The sequence below is a fragment of the Arachis ipaensis genome, chromosome B8 (genome assembly GCF_059453495.1).
Source record: "Arachis ipaensis isolate K30076 ecotype BB chromosome B8, ASM5945349v1, whole genome shotgun sequence".
Classification (NCBI taxonomy): Eukaryota; Viridiplantae; Streptophyta; class Magnoliopsida; order Fabales; family Fabaceae; genus Arachis; species Arachis ipaensis.
Genome location: NC_142443.1, coordinates 13,876,884 through 13,895,344, shown reverse-complemented (window position 1 = coordinate 13,895,344; position 18,461 = coordinate 13,876,884). Strand labels below are relative to the sequence as shown.

At 36.0% G+C, this 18,461-nt stretch overlaps 1 pseudogene; it reads left to right on the top strand.

Annotated features, from left to right (window-relative positions):
* The first annotated feature begins 485 nt into the window (after positions 1–485).
* Positions 486–17,252, top strand: LOC148547263 (uncharacterized; annotated as a pseudogene).
* The last annotated feature ends 1,209 nt before the right edge of the window (positions 17,253–18,461 follow it).

Sequence of the window (18,461 nt, the reverse complement as noted above, 5' to 3'; positions counted from 1 at the left end):
AAATAATTAATGGATACTATTTATTCTTAAAGCAGTAAATTATGAATGGATGGCTAATATAAATTTTGAGGCACATTTAGTTGGGTAAAAATTATTTTGACCACTGATTCCGAGGTTTTCGGTTACTAGAGTTTTTCTCGACGCACGCAAAACTGTCATTAAAAGTGAATTCCCCGGCTCAAAAAGTCTCTAATGAGGGAAATAAACCAATGGTAAGCTAATATATATTATTTATTAGTCAAACTTGACTTAGGGGGATTAATTACCCTCATAAAGTCAATTTTGACCATATTAATGGCCTTTTTTTAATTTTCTTTAATTACCCTCATAAAGTCAATTTTTTCAAAATTTTGCGAAATAAATTTTAAAATAGTCAAAAAAAATCTGTTTACTGAAAATCAGGTTCTTATAATGAACCTGGTTATTTTCAAAGGCCCTCCGAGAAGCAAAAATCTCATTTGCGCCCACTACACATTACCACAACCATGAGTGGGATCAAGATAAACAAAGTTCTGATTAATGGAGGAGCAGCTATTAGCCTATTACCAGAAAGGATGTTGATGAAGGTCGGAAAACATCCTAATGATTTAATCCCTACTAATATTTCAGTAACAGACTTCAGTGGTGCTTCAACCCCTGCTAAAGGTTTGGTTACTTTGGGAGTGAAAGTTGGATCCTCTGATCAAAACACCATCTTCGTTATGATGTCTTCAAAGGCTAGTTATAATGCCTTACTAGGACGTGATTGGATCCATGGAGTTGGGACTGTGCCGTCCACTGTGCATCAAAGTATTCTCCTTTGGACAAATGATGGAAAACCTGAAGTAGTTAAAGCTGATTTGAATCTGTATGTCGAGCAATTACACGTTGACTTCAGGGTGTATAGTCCTAAATTGAAACCTTTGAATGTTGACAGGGTCCTTAATTCTTTCAATTATGAAGGGTGCTATCTAACCTCAGAGGGTTTAAGTGTGAAGCTTCGTTATCCACAACTCAGTATTCCTCCGACTGGGTGGGATTGTTCAACATAAGTTGTGATTCGAGGACGTCCTTCGATGGCAAGTAAACAAGATGTCTCGGATTATCTAGTAACTTTAAATAAATATTTAAGTAATTTCCTTTCAGTAGAAAATAAAAGTGATTCTTCTTATGAAGTTGAGTCATTTAAGAAAGTAGTTTCATCTTCTTCCTATAGTGTAGGTTCGATCCCTTCGGTCAAATTTAGTCATGGTTTAAATTCTTTCTGTTCCCGTAATTGTAGTAATGTTGTCAATCAAACTGCTGCTGATATAGCAGAAGTACATTGTATTGAAAATGAAGCTGTTGTTAACAGTGAATGATCAAGTTTGTTTCAATCCAAATGAATCTATTGATTTATCTTTTGATTATATCTATGATTTAGAAGCGTTGGGTTTTGAAAAATATTCGGTAAAAGATAATGAAAATGTGAGAGGTTTCGAGTCGCAAGATCCTTTAGAAGAAATTAATCTGGGATCTGTTGATAATGTTTGAATTACTTACATATGTAAGGACCTTCCAGTTCCATTTCGAACTGAATTATATCATCTTTTGTATGAGTTTAAAGACTATTTTGCTTGGGATTATCATGAGATGCCTGGTCTTGATCGTTCTCTTGTGGAACATCGACTAGCGTTAAACCGAATGCTCGAACCATAAAGCAAACGCCTCGACGATTTGCTCCTGAAATTAATCAAAAGATTAAAGAAGAGATTCAATGCTTGATTAAGGTGAAATTTATTCGAACCGCACGTTATGTTGAATGGGTTTCAAACATTGTCCCTGTAATGAAGAAGAATGGGAAATTGAGAATGTGTATTGATTTTCGAGATTTGAATAATGCCACTCCGAAGGATGAATATTTTATGCCCATAGCAGATATGTTAATTGATTCTGCTACAGGAAATGAGATTTTAAGTTTTATAAACGGTTATTCAGGATATAACCAAATCTTCATTGCAGAAGATGACGTGTCCAAACTGCTTTTCGATGTCCTGGGGCACTAGGCACATATGAATGGGTTGTTATGCCATTCGCTTTGAAAAATGCTAGTGCAACGTATCAACGTGCCATGAATACAATTTTTCATGAGTATATTGGAAAATTTATGGAAGTATATATCGATGATGTAATGGTTAAGTCGAACTCTGTGATTCAACACATCGATAATTTGAGAAAAGCATTCATTACTATGCGGAAAAAGGGATTAAAGATGAATCTTTTAAAATGTGGATTCGATGTAATAGCCAGGAATTTCTTAGGATTTGTTGTCCATAAAAAGGGGATCGCCGTCGATAAGAATAAGGCCGATGCAATCTTGACGTTATCCCCTCCTAAGTCAAAGAAGGAAGTACAATATTTTCTTGGAAAAATTAACTATCTTAGAAGATTCATATCGAACCTTTCAGATCGAACTCGAGTATTTGCACCTTTGCTGAAACTTAAAAATGAATCTTAGTTCAAATGGACAGAAAAACATCAAGAGGTTTTTGAATCACTTAAAGCTTATTTGTCCAAATCTCCAGTAATGGCAAAAATTCGCCCTCATGAGCCTTTAAAATTATATATTGCGGCATCATTGAAGACAATTGGGTGTATGTTGGCTCAAGATGATGAAAATTATAACACCCCAATTCTCCACAGAGTTATTCTCAGAAATTCTGTGATGAGATATTCGATAAATATCTGAGAATCACCTCATCATAAAATAATAAGGCGGATTTAGACTTGGTAAGCGAAAATAATAGATATACCGTGAGAGATAAAAGCGTGTCCTAAGCCAAAAACTAAATCGATAACCATGAATTTGACCGTCGAGCTAAATTCATCTATGGAATCTTTAATACTAGCTATTCTTAACAATTTTAGCTTAGCAGAATATTCTAAATTTGATTCAGAGTCAAGATACTCTCTGCTGCTGATTAAAATAAAGAACCAAAATACTTAGCCTAATTAAAATCTAACCGAACTTGAACATAACCGAATTTTTCCTTAACCAAACCACTCTCTCTAGATTATCCACTTAACCACTACTAAACCACTCTCTCTCTCTCTCTCTCTCCTCTTCTTGCTAGCTGAACCTCCTCCACATATTGACCACGAGTGATGAATTATTATGAAGCAATTAATGAAGGAAGCATGCAATCAAACACGTGTTCACTTCCTTGCATTGGTGTCACTAAACCATCCCTTAATCCACTATCCATTGCCCTTTAAATAGCCTTGTTAGAGTTCAATTTTTGAGCCCTAATAAGAGAGAAAAGAAAGAGAGAACTAACTTGAGATGTATACATGCATGAGAGTTTTCTGTAATCTCATTACTAATTTAATTTTGCTTCTAGTTTGGTGTTTATTTTATATTGTATATCTCTGAAGATTGCTAATAGGTTTGTTAAGAAAGACATATGATAAAAATAAGCTAACATACGCAATTTCGTTAGTACGAAAGGCTCATATGTAGTAAGTATTACCGAGTATAGAGTATTATAGGACTACTGGGATGTAACAACTGATGACTGGCAGTGATCTGGACCTGCCAGAAATCGGGTCGTTACAACTTGGTATCAGAGTAGTTCGTTCCTAACAGAGCTTGGGAATGGACTAGCCATGCTTCGTTGCATACTCTGCTTTTCGTTTTCTCATGCTGTTGGGGTATCTTGATTGATACATTTAGCATGATCGTCTACGAGCGCTTGTTCGGGAATTATTCACACTTGACCTGATATGTTAAGGCTGAACACCTTGATGTTGATTGTTGGGAATGAATAAGACCTCAATGACTGTGAGTAGACAAATTTATCGATATAGGATTTCTCGCAACACCTACGATTATCAGATAGACCACCATCATAAAACTTTTAAACGCTGTTGACCACATTTATGTGGGACGCAGTTGTTGTACTTAGAAGTACGGTTGACTGATAGATGTTGGGATAGGAATAGTACAAGAATGGTAACAACGAATCCAAGACGGCCCGATGTGAATGATGCGCAGTGGAAGCGTGGTGACATGAGATACAAATGTGGAGAGTTTCCATCGACTTCACTTACGAATACCTTTAGGATCAAACCTTTCTTTGCGTAAGATATTTGTTGGGATAGTTAATATAGGATCTTTTGTGGTTTTATAACCCTTAAGATATACTCGAAGTTTTGAGGATGAAACTTTTTGTAAGGTGGGTGGGATATAACTGATGGCGAAAAAATTATATTTCCACACAAACTAACCGGCAAGTGCACCGGGTCGCATCAAGTAGTAAAACTCACACGAGTGAGGTCGATCCCACGAGGATTGATGGATCAAGCAACTTTAGTGAGGTGATAAATTTAGTCAAACTAATAGTAGTGAATTGGGTGGAATTGATCAAACAGAATGTAAATAACAAGGAATATAAAGTGCAGGAAGTAAATTGCATCAAATGTAAAGAGAATGGGTGCTGGGGAATTAAATGAAACAGTAAATCAAAGCAAGAACAAGTGACAGAAGGAAAGACTCATCAGGGATTAGAGATATCATAATCCACAACGAATCAAATGGGTCTCAACTCCTTTCTCAATCATATGAGTAGATCTATGGCAGATTGAAATTGATTGGATCCCAATTCCTTGGCAATCCAATCTCTCTAATCACAATCAATCTTTCCAATTCCTTGATCCAATTGTCATGAGAAGAGGTTAAGTACATGTTTCTCATCCATAAGCCACACTAACTCTCAAGATCTCAATTCCTCCTGAATAGTGTTGATCAAGAGAGTAGTGAAGGATAGAGCCTCAGTTCTAATGCTCATGATTCCCCTTTCGAGGCTCACACAAGCATTCACAGATTCAAACCCCCTTCCGGAGTGAATGAATTATCAATCAAAACAGAGGATATCCAATAGCTACCCAAGCGGATGGAGAAGAAGAAGAAGTTCACTCAATCATGTGAATTAAAATAGAGCTCCTCCCCCTAATGAGTGGGGTTCAATGGATAATCGCTCAAAGAAAGAGTGCAGAGAAATTAAATTGACAGAAAGTAAATCAAGCTCAATAGAAACAGCAATATAAAAGTGGCAGAAAGGAAAGTTGCAGAAGAGAATTGTAGAAATTGAAATTGCATAAAACTGAATTGAATCCAATACTGAAATGTAAAAAGTGCAGAAATGTAAAAGTGTATGCAAGAGCCTTCTACTCTATTCCTACTTCTACTCCTACTGCTCTCTAGTAGAGCCAGCCTCTAACGGCCTTGCATGGTGACTCCCTTACCTCCTCCTGAAATGAAACTGATGCCTTTATATAGGCTTGCTTAAATTACAAATTGAAATGAAATTCAAAACAAATTACAATTAAACGAAAATCCTATTCTAGATTCTCCTTGTGCCTTTGCTTGAGTGATCTGAGTGGGCTTTGCTTGCTGTGGTTCAAATGGGCTCAGAATGAAATTAGTTGAGCAGAAATGCACTTCCAGGAGAGCATAGCGTTCATTTGGAGAACGAAGCGTTTTCACACCCACGCGTACGCATGCTATACGCTTGCGCGTCCCTGGTGTTAGGGGTGTAATCGGTTCGGTTTGGTTCGGTTTTGGACTGAAAACCAACCAAACTGACCTGATCGGTTTTACAATGATACCAACCATTCGGTTGGCTGCTGTTTGAACAACTGAACCGAACCGAACCGAACCAACAGCAGTTTGATTCGGTCGGTTTTTTCGGTTTTTTCGGTTTTTTTACGCCTAATAATCAGAATTTAAATTACTATAAAATGAAGTTTAAAACCTTCAATAAACTAGAGTAACAAGAGTATATCACATCCAAATTCATACAAATTCAACTTAATTAAACATAAAACAAAGACAATTAAAAATGTCTAGCAAAACAACAAAAATAAACACACTTTAAACTGAAACAGTCACTTTAAAACAAATAAAAACCAAACAGCCACCATGCTTAATCTGAATCCACACCAGACTCATCATCATCTTCTCCGGTTGGTGCAATTTCTACAAAAATAAAACAAAAAAATTAATATAGATTATAAACATAATACAGATTATAAATTATAAACATAAACCATGAATTAGATAAACAATTTAGATTTATATACTCCAATTAGAAATGATATTTTATACTTTCTACACAGGATCCACATGGATAATTAGTTTGGAAAATCCCTATAGAGAAATTAGGATAGAGTAACATAAGTAAAATGATAATATCCAAGTAGCAAGGTTCATTTCATTATTCATTTTAGTTTCTTTAGACACCGGAGAATAACTTGATCTTGTTCAATGCTCTGTTTTCACTTTTCACTAACAACCTGTCTAATATGATAATCTCAAATGTAGGAACAAACACGAAAATTAGCATGACGAGAACATCAAACAAAACAAGTTTACTTCTAAACACAATAACTACAAATTATTAGTCTTAACTCTTAACGAGAAAACCAGGCTAAAAATCAAATGGATACATGAAAAAGGTTGACAAGTAGCATGAAAAACTGGAAGATAACAAGTACACATGAAACGACTTGGACCGTGTGGACAAGCAAAAGAATAGGTAATAGTGAACCTCAAAGCAGAAATATATGCAGGTATGCCTAGATTAAATCTCTGCTGCTTTTATGTTATTTTGCGCCAGCAACATGATACTCTGAGTAATCTCTTATTGAAAGTTCTGATTTCTCTCCAGGATAATTCACAAAAGCCACTTTCATCCAGTTTTAGAATAAGTTACGGGATAGACCTTTACTGATTTAGATGTGTCACACACGACATAAATATAAAGCATGAGGTAAGATCAATTCTAAAATATGTCTCATAATATAGTTTTATATAAAGAATAGGAGCAACAAATATGAACTCCTATAACCACTTAGCCACAATGTCAGCAAACAAATTAACCAAATAGTTAAAGCTGTTTAGTAGAAACTAAGAAAATTTGTTATCTTTTTATTGGAAAAACAGAGACCAGGGTTTGGTAAACAAAGTAAAAAGCAAGAACAATAATTAAGTAACAACAATAAAAATTCTGCAGAAAAAATTTCAATCAAACTCATTTTTCTAATTAAACACAAACTAGCAACAATAATCAGAGACAATAATTTTAATCAAACTTGTCTTCCTAATTAAGCACAAACCAGTAACAGCCCGCAGAGACAAAAATTAAAAATCAAACTCATCTTCTTAATTAAGAAGAGACCAGCAACAACAATCAGGGACACATTAAATTTGATATACTATGGCAATATAATGATTTGTGAATTTAACTAAAAATCAGATTTTAAAAATCAGATTCTAACCTCCGAAGAAGACATCTTTCAGGTGCTTTTTGCAGGAGAGGGCTCGGCAACCAGAGTGCTCTTCGGCGACTGGAGTGCTGCTCGGCGACTGGAGTGCTGCTCCGCTTAGGGTTTCTTGCCACGACTTATGGTTTGTTCCGACGGCTTATGACTGGACGACGGCGTGGACTCAGGACTGCACGAGGATGCGAACTGGACCATGCTACTGGCTACACGACGGCGCTGCTCTTTGCTACGCCTACGAGCCTACGACGGAGATGAATGGACGACGCTCTCTGGCTCTCTGGCTCTCTCAGGCTCTCATTCTCTCAAGCAAGGCCGCATGGAGCAGGAAGAATGGAAGATGGAAGGGAGCTGTGGCCTGTGGGTGGGTGTCTCGTGTCTGTGTGAGGAGTGAGTAGTGAGCACTGAGGGTGAGTGGGAGAGGCTGACTGCGCCACGCGAGTGAAAGGAAAAGAGAATGAGGCTGTGAGGGTATTCAGAGTCTAGGGTTTTATTAAGGGTAAATCAGTAAAAAGAATCACTATGCAGCAGCTTTTTCGGTTCGGTTTGGTTTCCACCAAACCAATCAAAATTTGAATCGAACCGATCGCTTTAATTCAAAAAAATAAAAAAAAAAACCGATTTTTTCGGTTTTTCAATCGGTTGTTGTAATTTTCGGTTCGATTTTGCAGTATTTTTTGGTCCAGTTCGGTAACTTACACCCCTACCTGGTGTGCTGGCTTATCGACGCGTACGCGTCATCCACACGTACGCGTCCCTTGCAGCGTTCAATAAACGAACGTAGCGTTCATGAAATGAACGCTCCTTCCACGCGTACGCGTGAATTGCAAAATGTCACATCGACGCTGTGCCTCATTCACGCGTTTGCGTGCTTCATCACCATTGCCACATCCACGCGTACGCGTCATTCACGCGTACACGTCGGTGGCTGAACTTCAATTCCAAACTTTGCGCTTTGTTGCAAGCGTTCTTTGGTAACGAACGTAGCGTTCTTGCTGAATGAACGCTAATCCTCTATCTACGCATGCGCGCAATGCATGCATACGCGTGGATCTCCAAAATGGCTTCCCCACGCGTGAGCGCCTTGCACGCGTGCGCGTCACTTGTGAACATGGCGTTCTTTATTTGAACGCAGCGCTACTCTGCTCTGCCCCTCTTTCTCTCCATTTTTTTCACTTGAAATTAACCAAACATGCAATCAAAGCCTTGGCATAATCATCAAATCTTGCATCATTCATATTATCAACTAAATCTTGCAAGAAATCTAATGAAAATGCATAAAATTACTAATGTTTGATTGAATCAAGACAAGCATGAAATTTTCACTCAAACACTTATTTATTGCCTAAAAATGCATGAAAACCACGTAAAAACTAATGAAAAAGGCTTGTGAAACTAGCCTAAGATGACTTGTCATCACAACACCAAACTTAAATCTTGCTTGTCCCCAAGCAAGCATTAAAATATAAATAAAGTGGATGGAAACAGAGAGAGGTATAAGCCTTTATTTGGAGAATTCTCAATTCTGGTTAATGGGGTTTTCATGCATGGTGTCTTAGTGATTTTTATCTGTGGCTGAAGTATAGACAATCCTTTGGAGCCTCTCTTGAATTACACAAAAAATGAGACTTATTATTGCTTGGTCCTTAGTTTTTCTTGTTCTCTTTCTTGGCTGAAATTTATTGTTTGCTGAGGCTTAATGCTATGTGGTAAGGCAGCTTTTTAGAGTAAGCTTTCAGCCAGCATTCCCGTCCCAGTTGGTTCAAGATGCTAGGTGTTGAAACACCCCTATGGGTTTACTTGCTCAAGCCTCTCCTTAGCACACATACATCACAGGCATTTAGCTCGTTTTATTCTTTGGAAATTGATGCCCAGTACCTCTTTGGGTCACTAAATGCTTTGTCTCAAAGTAGCTCTTGATGGTGGACTTTCGGTTGGCAATCCCGGGTTAGTTAACCCAAGTTGCCGGGTGATGAAGCACCCCTTAGAACCTAGTCATCCAAGCTGATCTTTGTACAAGAGCATCACAGGCATATATCCAAATCTCAAGCCATTAGTGCCCAGCCTTGTTTATTTCTCTTTTGTTTCTTTTTCTTGTATTTTCTTTCTTTCATTATGGACTTCTTTCATTTGTCAAGTCTCATGAAATGTAACTCAAGTTCATATCACAAAGTCATGCCAACCATACCACCACATATCCTTATTCTGTCTCATATTAAACCAGGCTTTTACTCTTTCTCTGTTTCACAGTAATTTTTTTTCTTTTATTCAAGCATGTCTAGACTAGCAAGCCACAACAACATGAAAACAAACAAATTAACAGATAGTAAATAAGTCTAATAGGATACTAATCAACAGGGGACACTTGCACTTTCAATTAGCATATTTAAGCTAAAGTCAGTCAAAGAATAATACAACCTCTTGGAGTCCATTTGTTTCCTCTGTGTCATCATCATTGTTGTGTTCCATGTCCTTTATTTGTCCATCCACATGATGATGTATCTTTCCCTCCAAGAGATTGAATGACTTCCTACAAGAGATATTGAAAGTTGCTTGTTTCCCCAAGCACTTGAAAACAGTTAGCATGCATGTATGCTTGTGATTCTCTGAACCTAAGTTGGTGTGGGAACACCAAACTTAGTTTCTTGCCTACTTCTATATGCAGCAGAATAAATACATGCATGAAACATCAAGTACTTTTATTAAGAAAATAAACTATGAACTAGAAAACAAACAATGAGCTAGAAAAATTATTAAAAACTAGAAACTAAACAATTATTAAGTAGTTTCTCTGATTGTTTGGAGCCAATACTAGTCATGCTGAGGGTGCAATGTATTCTTAATGAACTTTTTGGTGGAAAATTAAATGATAAAACGAGGTCTTGGCAAGGTTTGGTGGTCAAGGATCTCTATCCTTATCACTAACCACAACATGAGAATTGGCAAGGATCAATCCCATTAAATCATCCTCTAACTAATAGTAAAGGAAAGTTAAATGAGCTATATCAATCCAAGTCCATAAGTCCTAGCTATCCACTAAATCAATTAGTGATGACTAGAATCAATGGCTTCCAACCATCAATTACTTGGACATTAGTAACTCAAGAGTTCCCAAGTTACCATCCCAAGCCAAGAACATAAAAGGCTAAGCTAACATCCTCTCAAGCATTTCATCAAACACTTGGAGTGCACACAACAAAACCATAGGAAATTAATAAGAGAATATTAGATCTAAACAACCAATTGCAAACATCAATGAGAACAAATAAAGGGAGAAGCAATAAACATAAAGGAACTCAAATTGCATTAATATGGAAATTGAATCTAACATCAAAAGTTCACAAACTAAGGTAGTAACAATGAGTAGTCAATAAGAGTAGAAGAGAAATCCTAAATCCTAAAACCTAGAGAGAGGAGAGAGCCTCTCTCTCTAAAAACTACATCTAAACCTCAAAATTATGTGAATGAGAAGTGATGTCTGTCATGATTCCCCCACTCTGCAGCTTCTATTATGTGTTTTCGGGCTTGGAACTGGGCCAAAATGGAGTCCAAAAATTGCTCCCAGCGTTTTCTGCACGTGGCGCATGTCACGCGTACGCGTCAGCCACGTGTACGCATCGATGGTCTTCTTCGCGTGTCACGCGTACGCATCAAGTACGCGCACGCGTCGCTCCTCACTGGTTATCTCCTTTAATTCTTGTGCTCCTTCTATTTGTGCAAGCTTCCTCTCCATCCTCTAAACAATTCCTGCCCTATATAGCCTAAAAACACTTAATGCATGGATCACGGCATCGAATGGTATAAAGGGGGATTAAAAATACATAATTTAAAGGCTTAGGAAGCAAGTTTTCAATCATAGAACAAAATTGGGAAGAAATTGTAAAATCATGCAAATTGTATGAATAAGTGTGAGAATAGTGGATAAAATCCACTCAATTAAGCACAAGATGTACCACGAAATAGTGGTGCATCAAGCTCTTTGTGGCTTTAAAAGCAAAAGGGGGATGGTTAGTGGTTGAAAACATCACTCTAGGTTCATGATGGTTGCATGTTCAAAGTGTGATTGCAAGGTTTGGTGTAGAGCTAGATTGCTTGGGTCTAGGAGGAGAATTTGGTGCTCAAATAAGAATTCGGCTTGCTTCCCACCCAAATGGAATAATGATGATCAATTTGAAGATGGGTGTGAAAACAAAGTATGGGATCTTGGATTACAAGAAGAGGATCAATTTTGAGAGCTCATAGTTTGTGAAGAACTCCATCAAAGCTTGGAGCTATTAATTTTGAATGATGGGGCTTATTGGAGATCCAAGCATTGGTGGATGTTCAAGGATGGATTCAAGCACAAGCTACCTTGATGAAGAGCTCCCCATAAGTCCAACTTAAGGACAATAAACAAAAGTGCTAGGTGGGAGACACCCCCACCATGGTAACATCTTTTCATTTTTCTCTTTTGGATATATTGGTAAAATAGGTTTAATTTCATGTTTAGTTTAGTTTGTTGAGTTTATTTGGGAATCTAGTATGTTAAATATGGTTTTATGGTCTTTTGGTAGCTGTTTTGAGGTTTAGAATGCTTGGTTTTGGTGCAAGAAAGTGAAAAATTTTGAAAAATAGAGCACCCAGCCATGCGTACGCATGACTGCCAAGTTTTCAACCATCCACGGGTACTCGTCGCCCACGCGTACGCGTGACCACCAAATTTTCAGGGGCCAGTACAAAAACCAAAGAGTTGCGCGTTGAGCATGTTGGAATTGTGCCTCTGGCACAATTTTCACCCACGCGTACGCGTCACTTATCTCTCTCTGCACTCACGTGTGCGCGTCACCGATGCGTACGCGTCGCACCCCTTTCACCTCACCACGCTTATGCGTCACACCACGCGTACGCGTGGGCACCCTATTCCATCCACCTCCATTTCTTCTCTTCTTTCCATTTCTTTCCGTCTTCTCTCTTCTCTTCTTTTCTTTTCCCCCTTCAACCATCATCCAACACCACCAATCACCATCTATCACCATCTTTTTTAGTTAGTTAATTAGTTAGTTATTTAGTTAGTTTAATTTCTATTTGATTTTCTATTTTTCATGATAAGTGTTGGATTTTTAATTTTGTTTGCTGTTTATTGCTGCTAATTACTGATAAGATGTTATCTTAACATCATTTTTGTTAATATTCATGGTTGGATTCTTTATTGAGGTTACAATTTGTTACTTGGTTTTGAGTTCTTAATGTTTAATTTTGTGCATACCAAGTACCTATACAATGCCTTCAAGCTTTTTAAATATTTTAAATTACATATTTTAGCCACCATGCATTCATCATCCATTGTTAGGCAATAGTGTGTTATCAATGCATTTTTTTATTAGGTGATGCTTGTTATGATTGATCCTTATTTACATCACCTATTTCATGAATTGAGATTTTGGAATTGTGAAATTGGATAGTAAGCTTACTTAATTGCATATTTTTTAGCTTTTCAAGCTTTGTAGACCATTCTTGCTATGTGATTGATTTTAATTTCTACCTATTTTCCTAAGTTCCATAACACCAATGTTTCCCACTCCTATGTCAATTAAGTATTGCAAATAAAATTCAAAGTGTGTCATTGATTGATGTGTAAGTTTCATATTCCATCTTGTTCATTAGAGTTACCTTGCACATCAATCTATGTTCATTCATTATCCAATTTCACAATTGCTTGATTTTTGCTTGAATGCTTTTATGCCTCTTCACTACTTTTCTGTATCTTAACCTACAAGTTTTCTTTGAAGTATCTCAAGCACACTAGAATGAGTGAAGTACATGCTTCTTTTGTGTACTTGTGACATAGATTTTCATGCTAGTGTGTGTTTGAAACCGTGCGCAAACTTAGAACTCACATACTATTCTTCCTTAATGTCACACTAATTCACTCATTCCATTCTAGAGGTCCTTACCTCATTCCAACAATCTATGCTTCCTTGATCTTGCATTTACTTGGCTTCTTATCTTGTCTTCTATTTTTAGGATAAGTCATCATAAGCAAAAATAGAAGCGGGAGAAAGAACATGCAGCAGTCGGTTGATCCACCAGCTGAAGGTGGCACCTCGGAAAGTCGTCGTACCCTCTTGCTCATCTTTGAATGCACCGAGGACGGTGCAAGCTTTTAAGTGTGGCGAGGTCATCCGACCACTCAGCGTTTTTGGGTGACAAATTTCTAATCCCAACACTTTCGCATTTCATTTTTAGGTCTTTTAGGATTTTTGTTGCATTTTCTTAGTTTGCATATATATACATAATAAGTTTAGTCAAAATAATAAAATTTTTCAAGGATTTTATCTATAGGGCACCCCAATTGATGTGAGTGAAATTTTTTTTTAAAAAAAATTGCTTGAACTATATATATTGTGGAACATGTTTTTGAGTTAAGAACACATAAGTATGTAAGTTTTGAGCCTAATTGTGTGGTTACATCATATAACCACTTATTTTCATTCTTGTATGTATTATTCTCTTTCGATGATTGTAATCTTTGATTTGTTTGATTCTTTATGTCCATTATTTTGTGTATGAATGCATTTATATGATTGAGATCATCGTTTCGAATAGCTCACTTACCCAAATAGCCTTACCTTTTACCTTCCATTGTTAGCCAATTTTGAGCCTATGCTAAACCTATTTGTTCTTAATTGTAGCACATTACAAGCCATAAAGCGAAAAACAATAAATGTCTCTTGTTTGGATCTTTGGTTAGCTTAGGCTAGTGAGGGTGTTATCATTCAAGTTTGGAAAGTTTGGGAACATTGGGTAGAGATAAAAGAGTATTTTTGTATTTCTATTGAAAATATTGGGAATTGGGTACATACTCATGCATTGAATGTTAAACCATATGCATTGATGCTTTTGTATATATTTTAGTTTAAAAAAAATAAAATAAATAAATAAATATGTAGAAAAATAAAAAGAAAAAATATAAAGAAAAGAAAAATGGAAAAAGAAAAGAAAAACGAACCAATAAAAAGGGGACAAAATGCCCCAAAGTAAAGTTCAATAATAATCAATGCATATGTGTTATGATCAAAAAGTGAATGCATGAATGTGTGAAAAAGTGAAGAATGGGTAGTTAGGTTTGTTTAGAATTGTATAGGTTGTTATATAGGTTAGGTGGGAAGTTTAAGTTAATCAAAGATTCAAATTTCAAGCTTACTCGACCATATGTATCCTTACCTTGACCCTAGACCCATTACAACCTATGGATAAGTCCTCATGATATTTGTATGCATGCATGAAATAATTGTTGATTGTTAAATAAAAAACAAATCTTGGAAAGCATGATTAGGGGAGAATTGAGTGAATCAACCTTATACACTTGAGTGACTAGAGCGGATACACATCCAGTGAGGGTTCGATTGCTCAATTACATGTTTTAACCTATGATCGTCTCTTTTCTTGCAAGTTTGTAAATTCTTTTCAATAACTCAATTCAATTGTGGGTTTGATTTGATTATGATTGCCTTAGACCCTATGTTCATATATGTATTCTTGGAAATTAATTTATTTTAACCAAGTAGTTGCATTCATATAGATAGATTGCATGTAGATAGGTTGCATATAGATAGTTTACATTGAATAAATGTTGATAACTCTTTGTTTCTTTCTTGAGTTTAGCATAAGGACATGCTTAGTTTAAGTGTGGAGAGGTTTGATAAACCCCAATTTTGTGGTTTATCTTGTGCTCAATTTAGGAGATTTTATCAACTTATCCCAGATTTATTCAATGAAATAGCATGGTTTTGTAATTCTCCCTAAATTTGTGCTTAAGTGTGAAAATATGCTTTTTAGGCCTTAAAATAGCTAAATTTAATTCACTTTAATTCCATTCGATGCCTTGATATATTTGTTGAGTGATTTCAGATTCATAAGGCAAGTATTGGATGGAAGAGGTGAAGAGAAAAGCATGCAAAGTGGAGAATTCATGGAAAAACAAGGATTTGGAGTGCTTAGAACGACGCGCACGCGTGACAGACGCGCACGCGTGAAGAGGTGTATCGTCCAGGCGACGCATACGTGTGACATGACGCATACGCGTGACAAGAAAAAGCCAGACGACGCATACACGTCACCCATGCGTACACCTCACAAGCGGCACGTGACCTCATTAAACTGAAAATGCTGGGGGCGATTTCTGAGCTTTCCAGGCCTAAATCCAACTCGTTTCTGAGGCTATTTCATGCAGAATTGAAGATTGGACAAAGGGGGGAGCAATTAGATTAGCTTAGGATCATGTAGGTTAGTTTTCTAGAGAGAGAAGCTCCCTCTTCTATCTAGAATTAGGGTTTTAGGTTAATTGCATCTTAGATCTAGGGTTTAATTCTTGCTTTCATATACTTTTTCTTGCAATGTATTGTTCCTTCATCCTAGCTCCTCTAGTTTTAATTGTCATTTCCTTTATTTTGTTGCTTTTATGTTGATGAACTCTTGTTAGATTTGGATTTTCATTTAATGTAATTTATGTTTTATGTTCCTTTATTGTTAAATTGAGTTATTGTTAGTGTTTCCTTGCAATTGGGTAGTTGTAGATTTTATTGTTCTTGCAATTTTATGATGCTTCCCTTTTATGCCTTCCAAGTGTTTGATAAAATGCTTGGTTGGATGTTAGAGTAGATTTTTGTGCAATCTTAACGAGAAGGATCAGGAATTTGTTCGGCAGTTACGGCGTGTTTTTGTGGCTTACATCAATGGTTGGAATGACCAAATTCCAGAGTTAACGATGGAAAGCCAAATCCTCACCTTTGATAGGAGTCGGCGAGAGATGGAATTTCTTGCGTTACCAAAGGATGGCATGACATCCATGAGCCAGATTGAAGTGTACTCAAGAAATCGGAGAGAGTTCTTGAAGTTGTGCAAATCGGAGTTAAGGCTCGACAGATCTGCTATCCCGATGAGTACGATCAAGAAGTGTATTAAACACTTCACCATCGTATTCAACATACTCATTCCCAATGAGCGGGTATTCTATCATGGAATCTTCGGCGACTCTCCCTTCGTGTTTTATGGAATTCTGGTCAGATGTTAAGAAAGAATTGGTACGTTCTGTCCACAATGAGATGTCTGCGTTGATGGATTCCTCTGAGGTTTTTTTAACTTTTCAAACAATACATGAATTCATTGTTATGTGGGGGTCGGATGATATCTCCATAAAGGCCGACATGGTAGAGCTGTAAAGAAGATTAGGAGAGGCAACCAGAGATTATTTTTTTAGAGAGTACGAGGTGCCTTCCGAAATCAGAATCTCTTTTTCATGTGAGGTTCATCCCATCACTGCCCAAGCAATGAATCGCCTTCATTCTGCCTTCAAGGATAAAAACATCTTGCAATCACTTCTCCAAACATACCCCAATGGTGAAGTTGAAATTCTGACTAAAAGACAAGCTCTGATTTCAAAGTATATATATTGGAACAACAAAAAGCTTGAAGCCTCTCTTGAATCCAGCTTCAAAAAGACCTATGTTTATCAGCTCCAGGGAGTGTCACTGATGACTAATATCATCTACATAGTAAAGAAGGCCGTAGAATTTGGATTTGATTTATCTAAGGAACAAGATTGGGCCAAGGAACAAACATTGATACTTGAAAGGTGTTTCAACCAATATTACCGGCACGACCAGACTGAGCTGCTTGACTATTTCCGGCAACATAATGCGAAGGCCACGGGAGATAAAATGTTGAGCATGTTACATATTCTCAGATTTGGCCCTTCTGCTGTTTCAGCAGCAGAGGTTTTGAGGAAAACATTGATCCCAAATTGTGAAGAATTCATCAAGAGATTTCGAGCTTTGCTAGGTGGCGATGAAGGTAAAATTGTTCAGATACATTTTTAATTACATGTTCTTCATACCCATATTTCAACTTCTATTAGTGTTACTGTTCATTTTACAGCCACATCTTGTTTTTGTTTGATTTTTCTAGGTCCTTAGCGTCCCACCCGTTGAGGCACAGCAAGATTATTGGAGAGGAGAGCTGGTCTAAAATACAAGGATTAAATAGAGAAGTATATTGTCTTGTTTTAGTTTATATATTTTGGTAGAGAACGTCATTGTGTTAAAGCTTTTAATTCTAAAACTGTGTGTCTATTATACTTTGATTTTATAGTCAAATTGAGAGATATATCCTGTGATGCCAATGAGTTCCATGTTTAATTATAATTTGTTTTTATTTTTTATTTTATCAGGGCCTTCAATTGTTTTTTATTTTATAGTCTGTTTTTTCTTGAGCGTTTTTTACTCTGTTATTTATCAAAAAATTATTTCTAAATGTATTATTATATTAAGTTATGTTATATTATTACTAAAATTATTTATTTGAATGAGTGAGCCGAATAAATTAATCATGAATTTTGAACTCATAAATATGCATTTGACCTACTGTAAAGTACATATTAGTAAGAGTGGTGAGAATTAAGTTGAGGGTATATTGGGAGCACGATGAATCTCATTTTCAAACCTGCAGCTCCAGTGTTTCACCATAAATACTGAACAGGCCTCTTTAAGTGTGAAATGCCTTGTGTAGTTTTGCCCCAAGGAAGTTGTATTTGCCTAACATAATTTAATTTAATCTTCTCTTAAGTTTTCATGTTTGTAAATTTTATCTAGTAAATCATTAAATGGTGACAGATTATTCGATTTATGGAGAAATAATAACATATATCAATTTATAAAAATAGTGTAATAAATTTCAATTTAAACAATCTAATAAATTTTTACTTTATTGAAGGAAGAAAAAGTTATAGATACGCAAAACTAAATATTAATTTTCATGGGTTGCCTAAAAAAAAGTTATTCTAATTATGCGATATTTTATAAATATTTGAATTTTTTGGATAAATAATTATCTAATTTGACAAATTAACAATATTTCAAGATTTCTTTTAATTTGAGATTATTTTAACTGTTACGAATGTCTTGTGGTCAGTATGACATTATTTAATGTCAGTCAATTTTGATGCATCAATTATAAAATTAACAGAAAAATTAATATAACTAAATTAAGATTTAAAAAAACAAATTTAATTAAAAAAATTAAAAATTAATTTAAAAAATATATAATTTTTCAAAAATAAATTTCATCATTTTTATTTTTATTTTAAATAAATATAATAATCTTTTAAATATAAAATGTACTAGGTT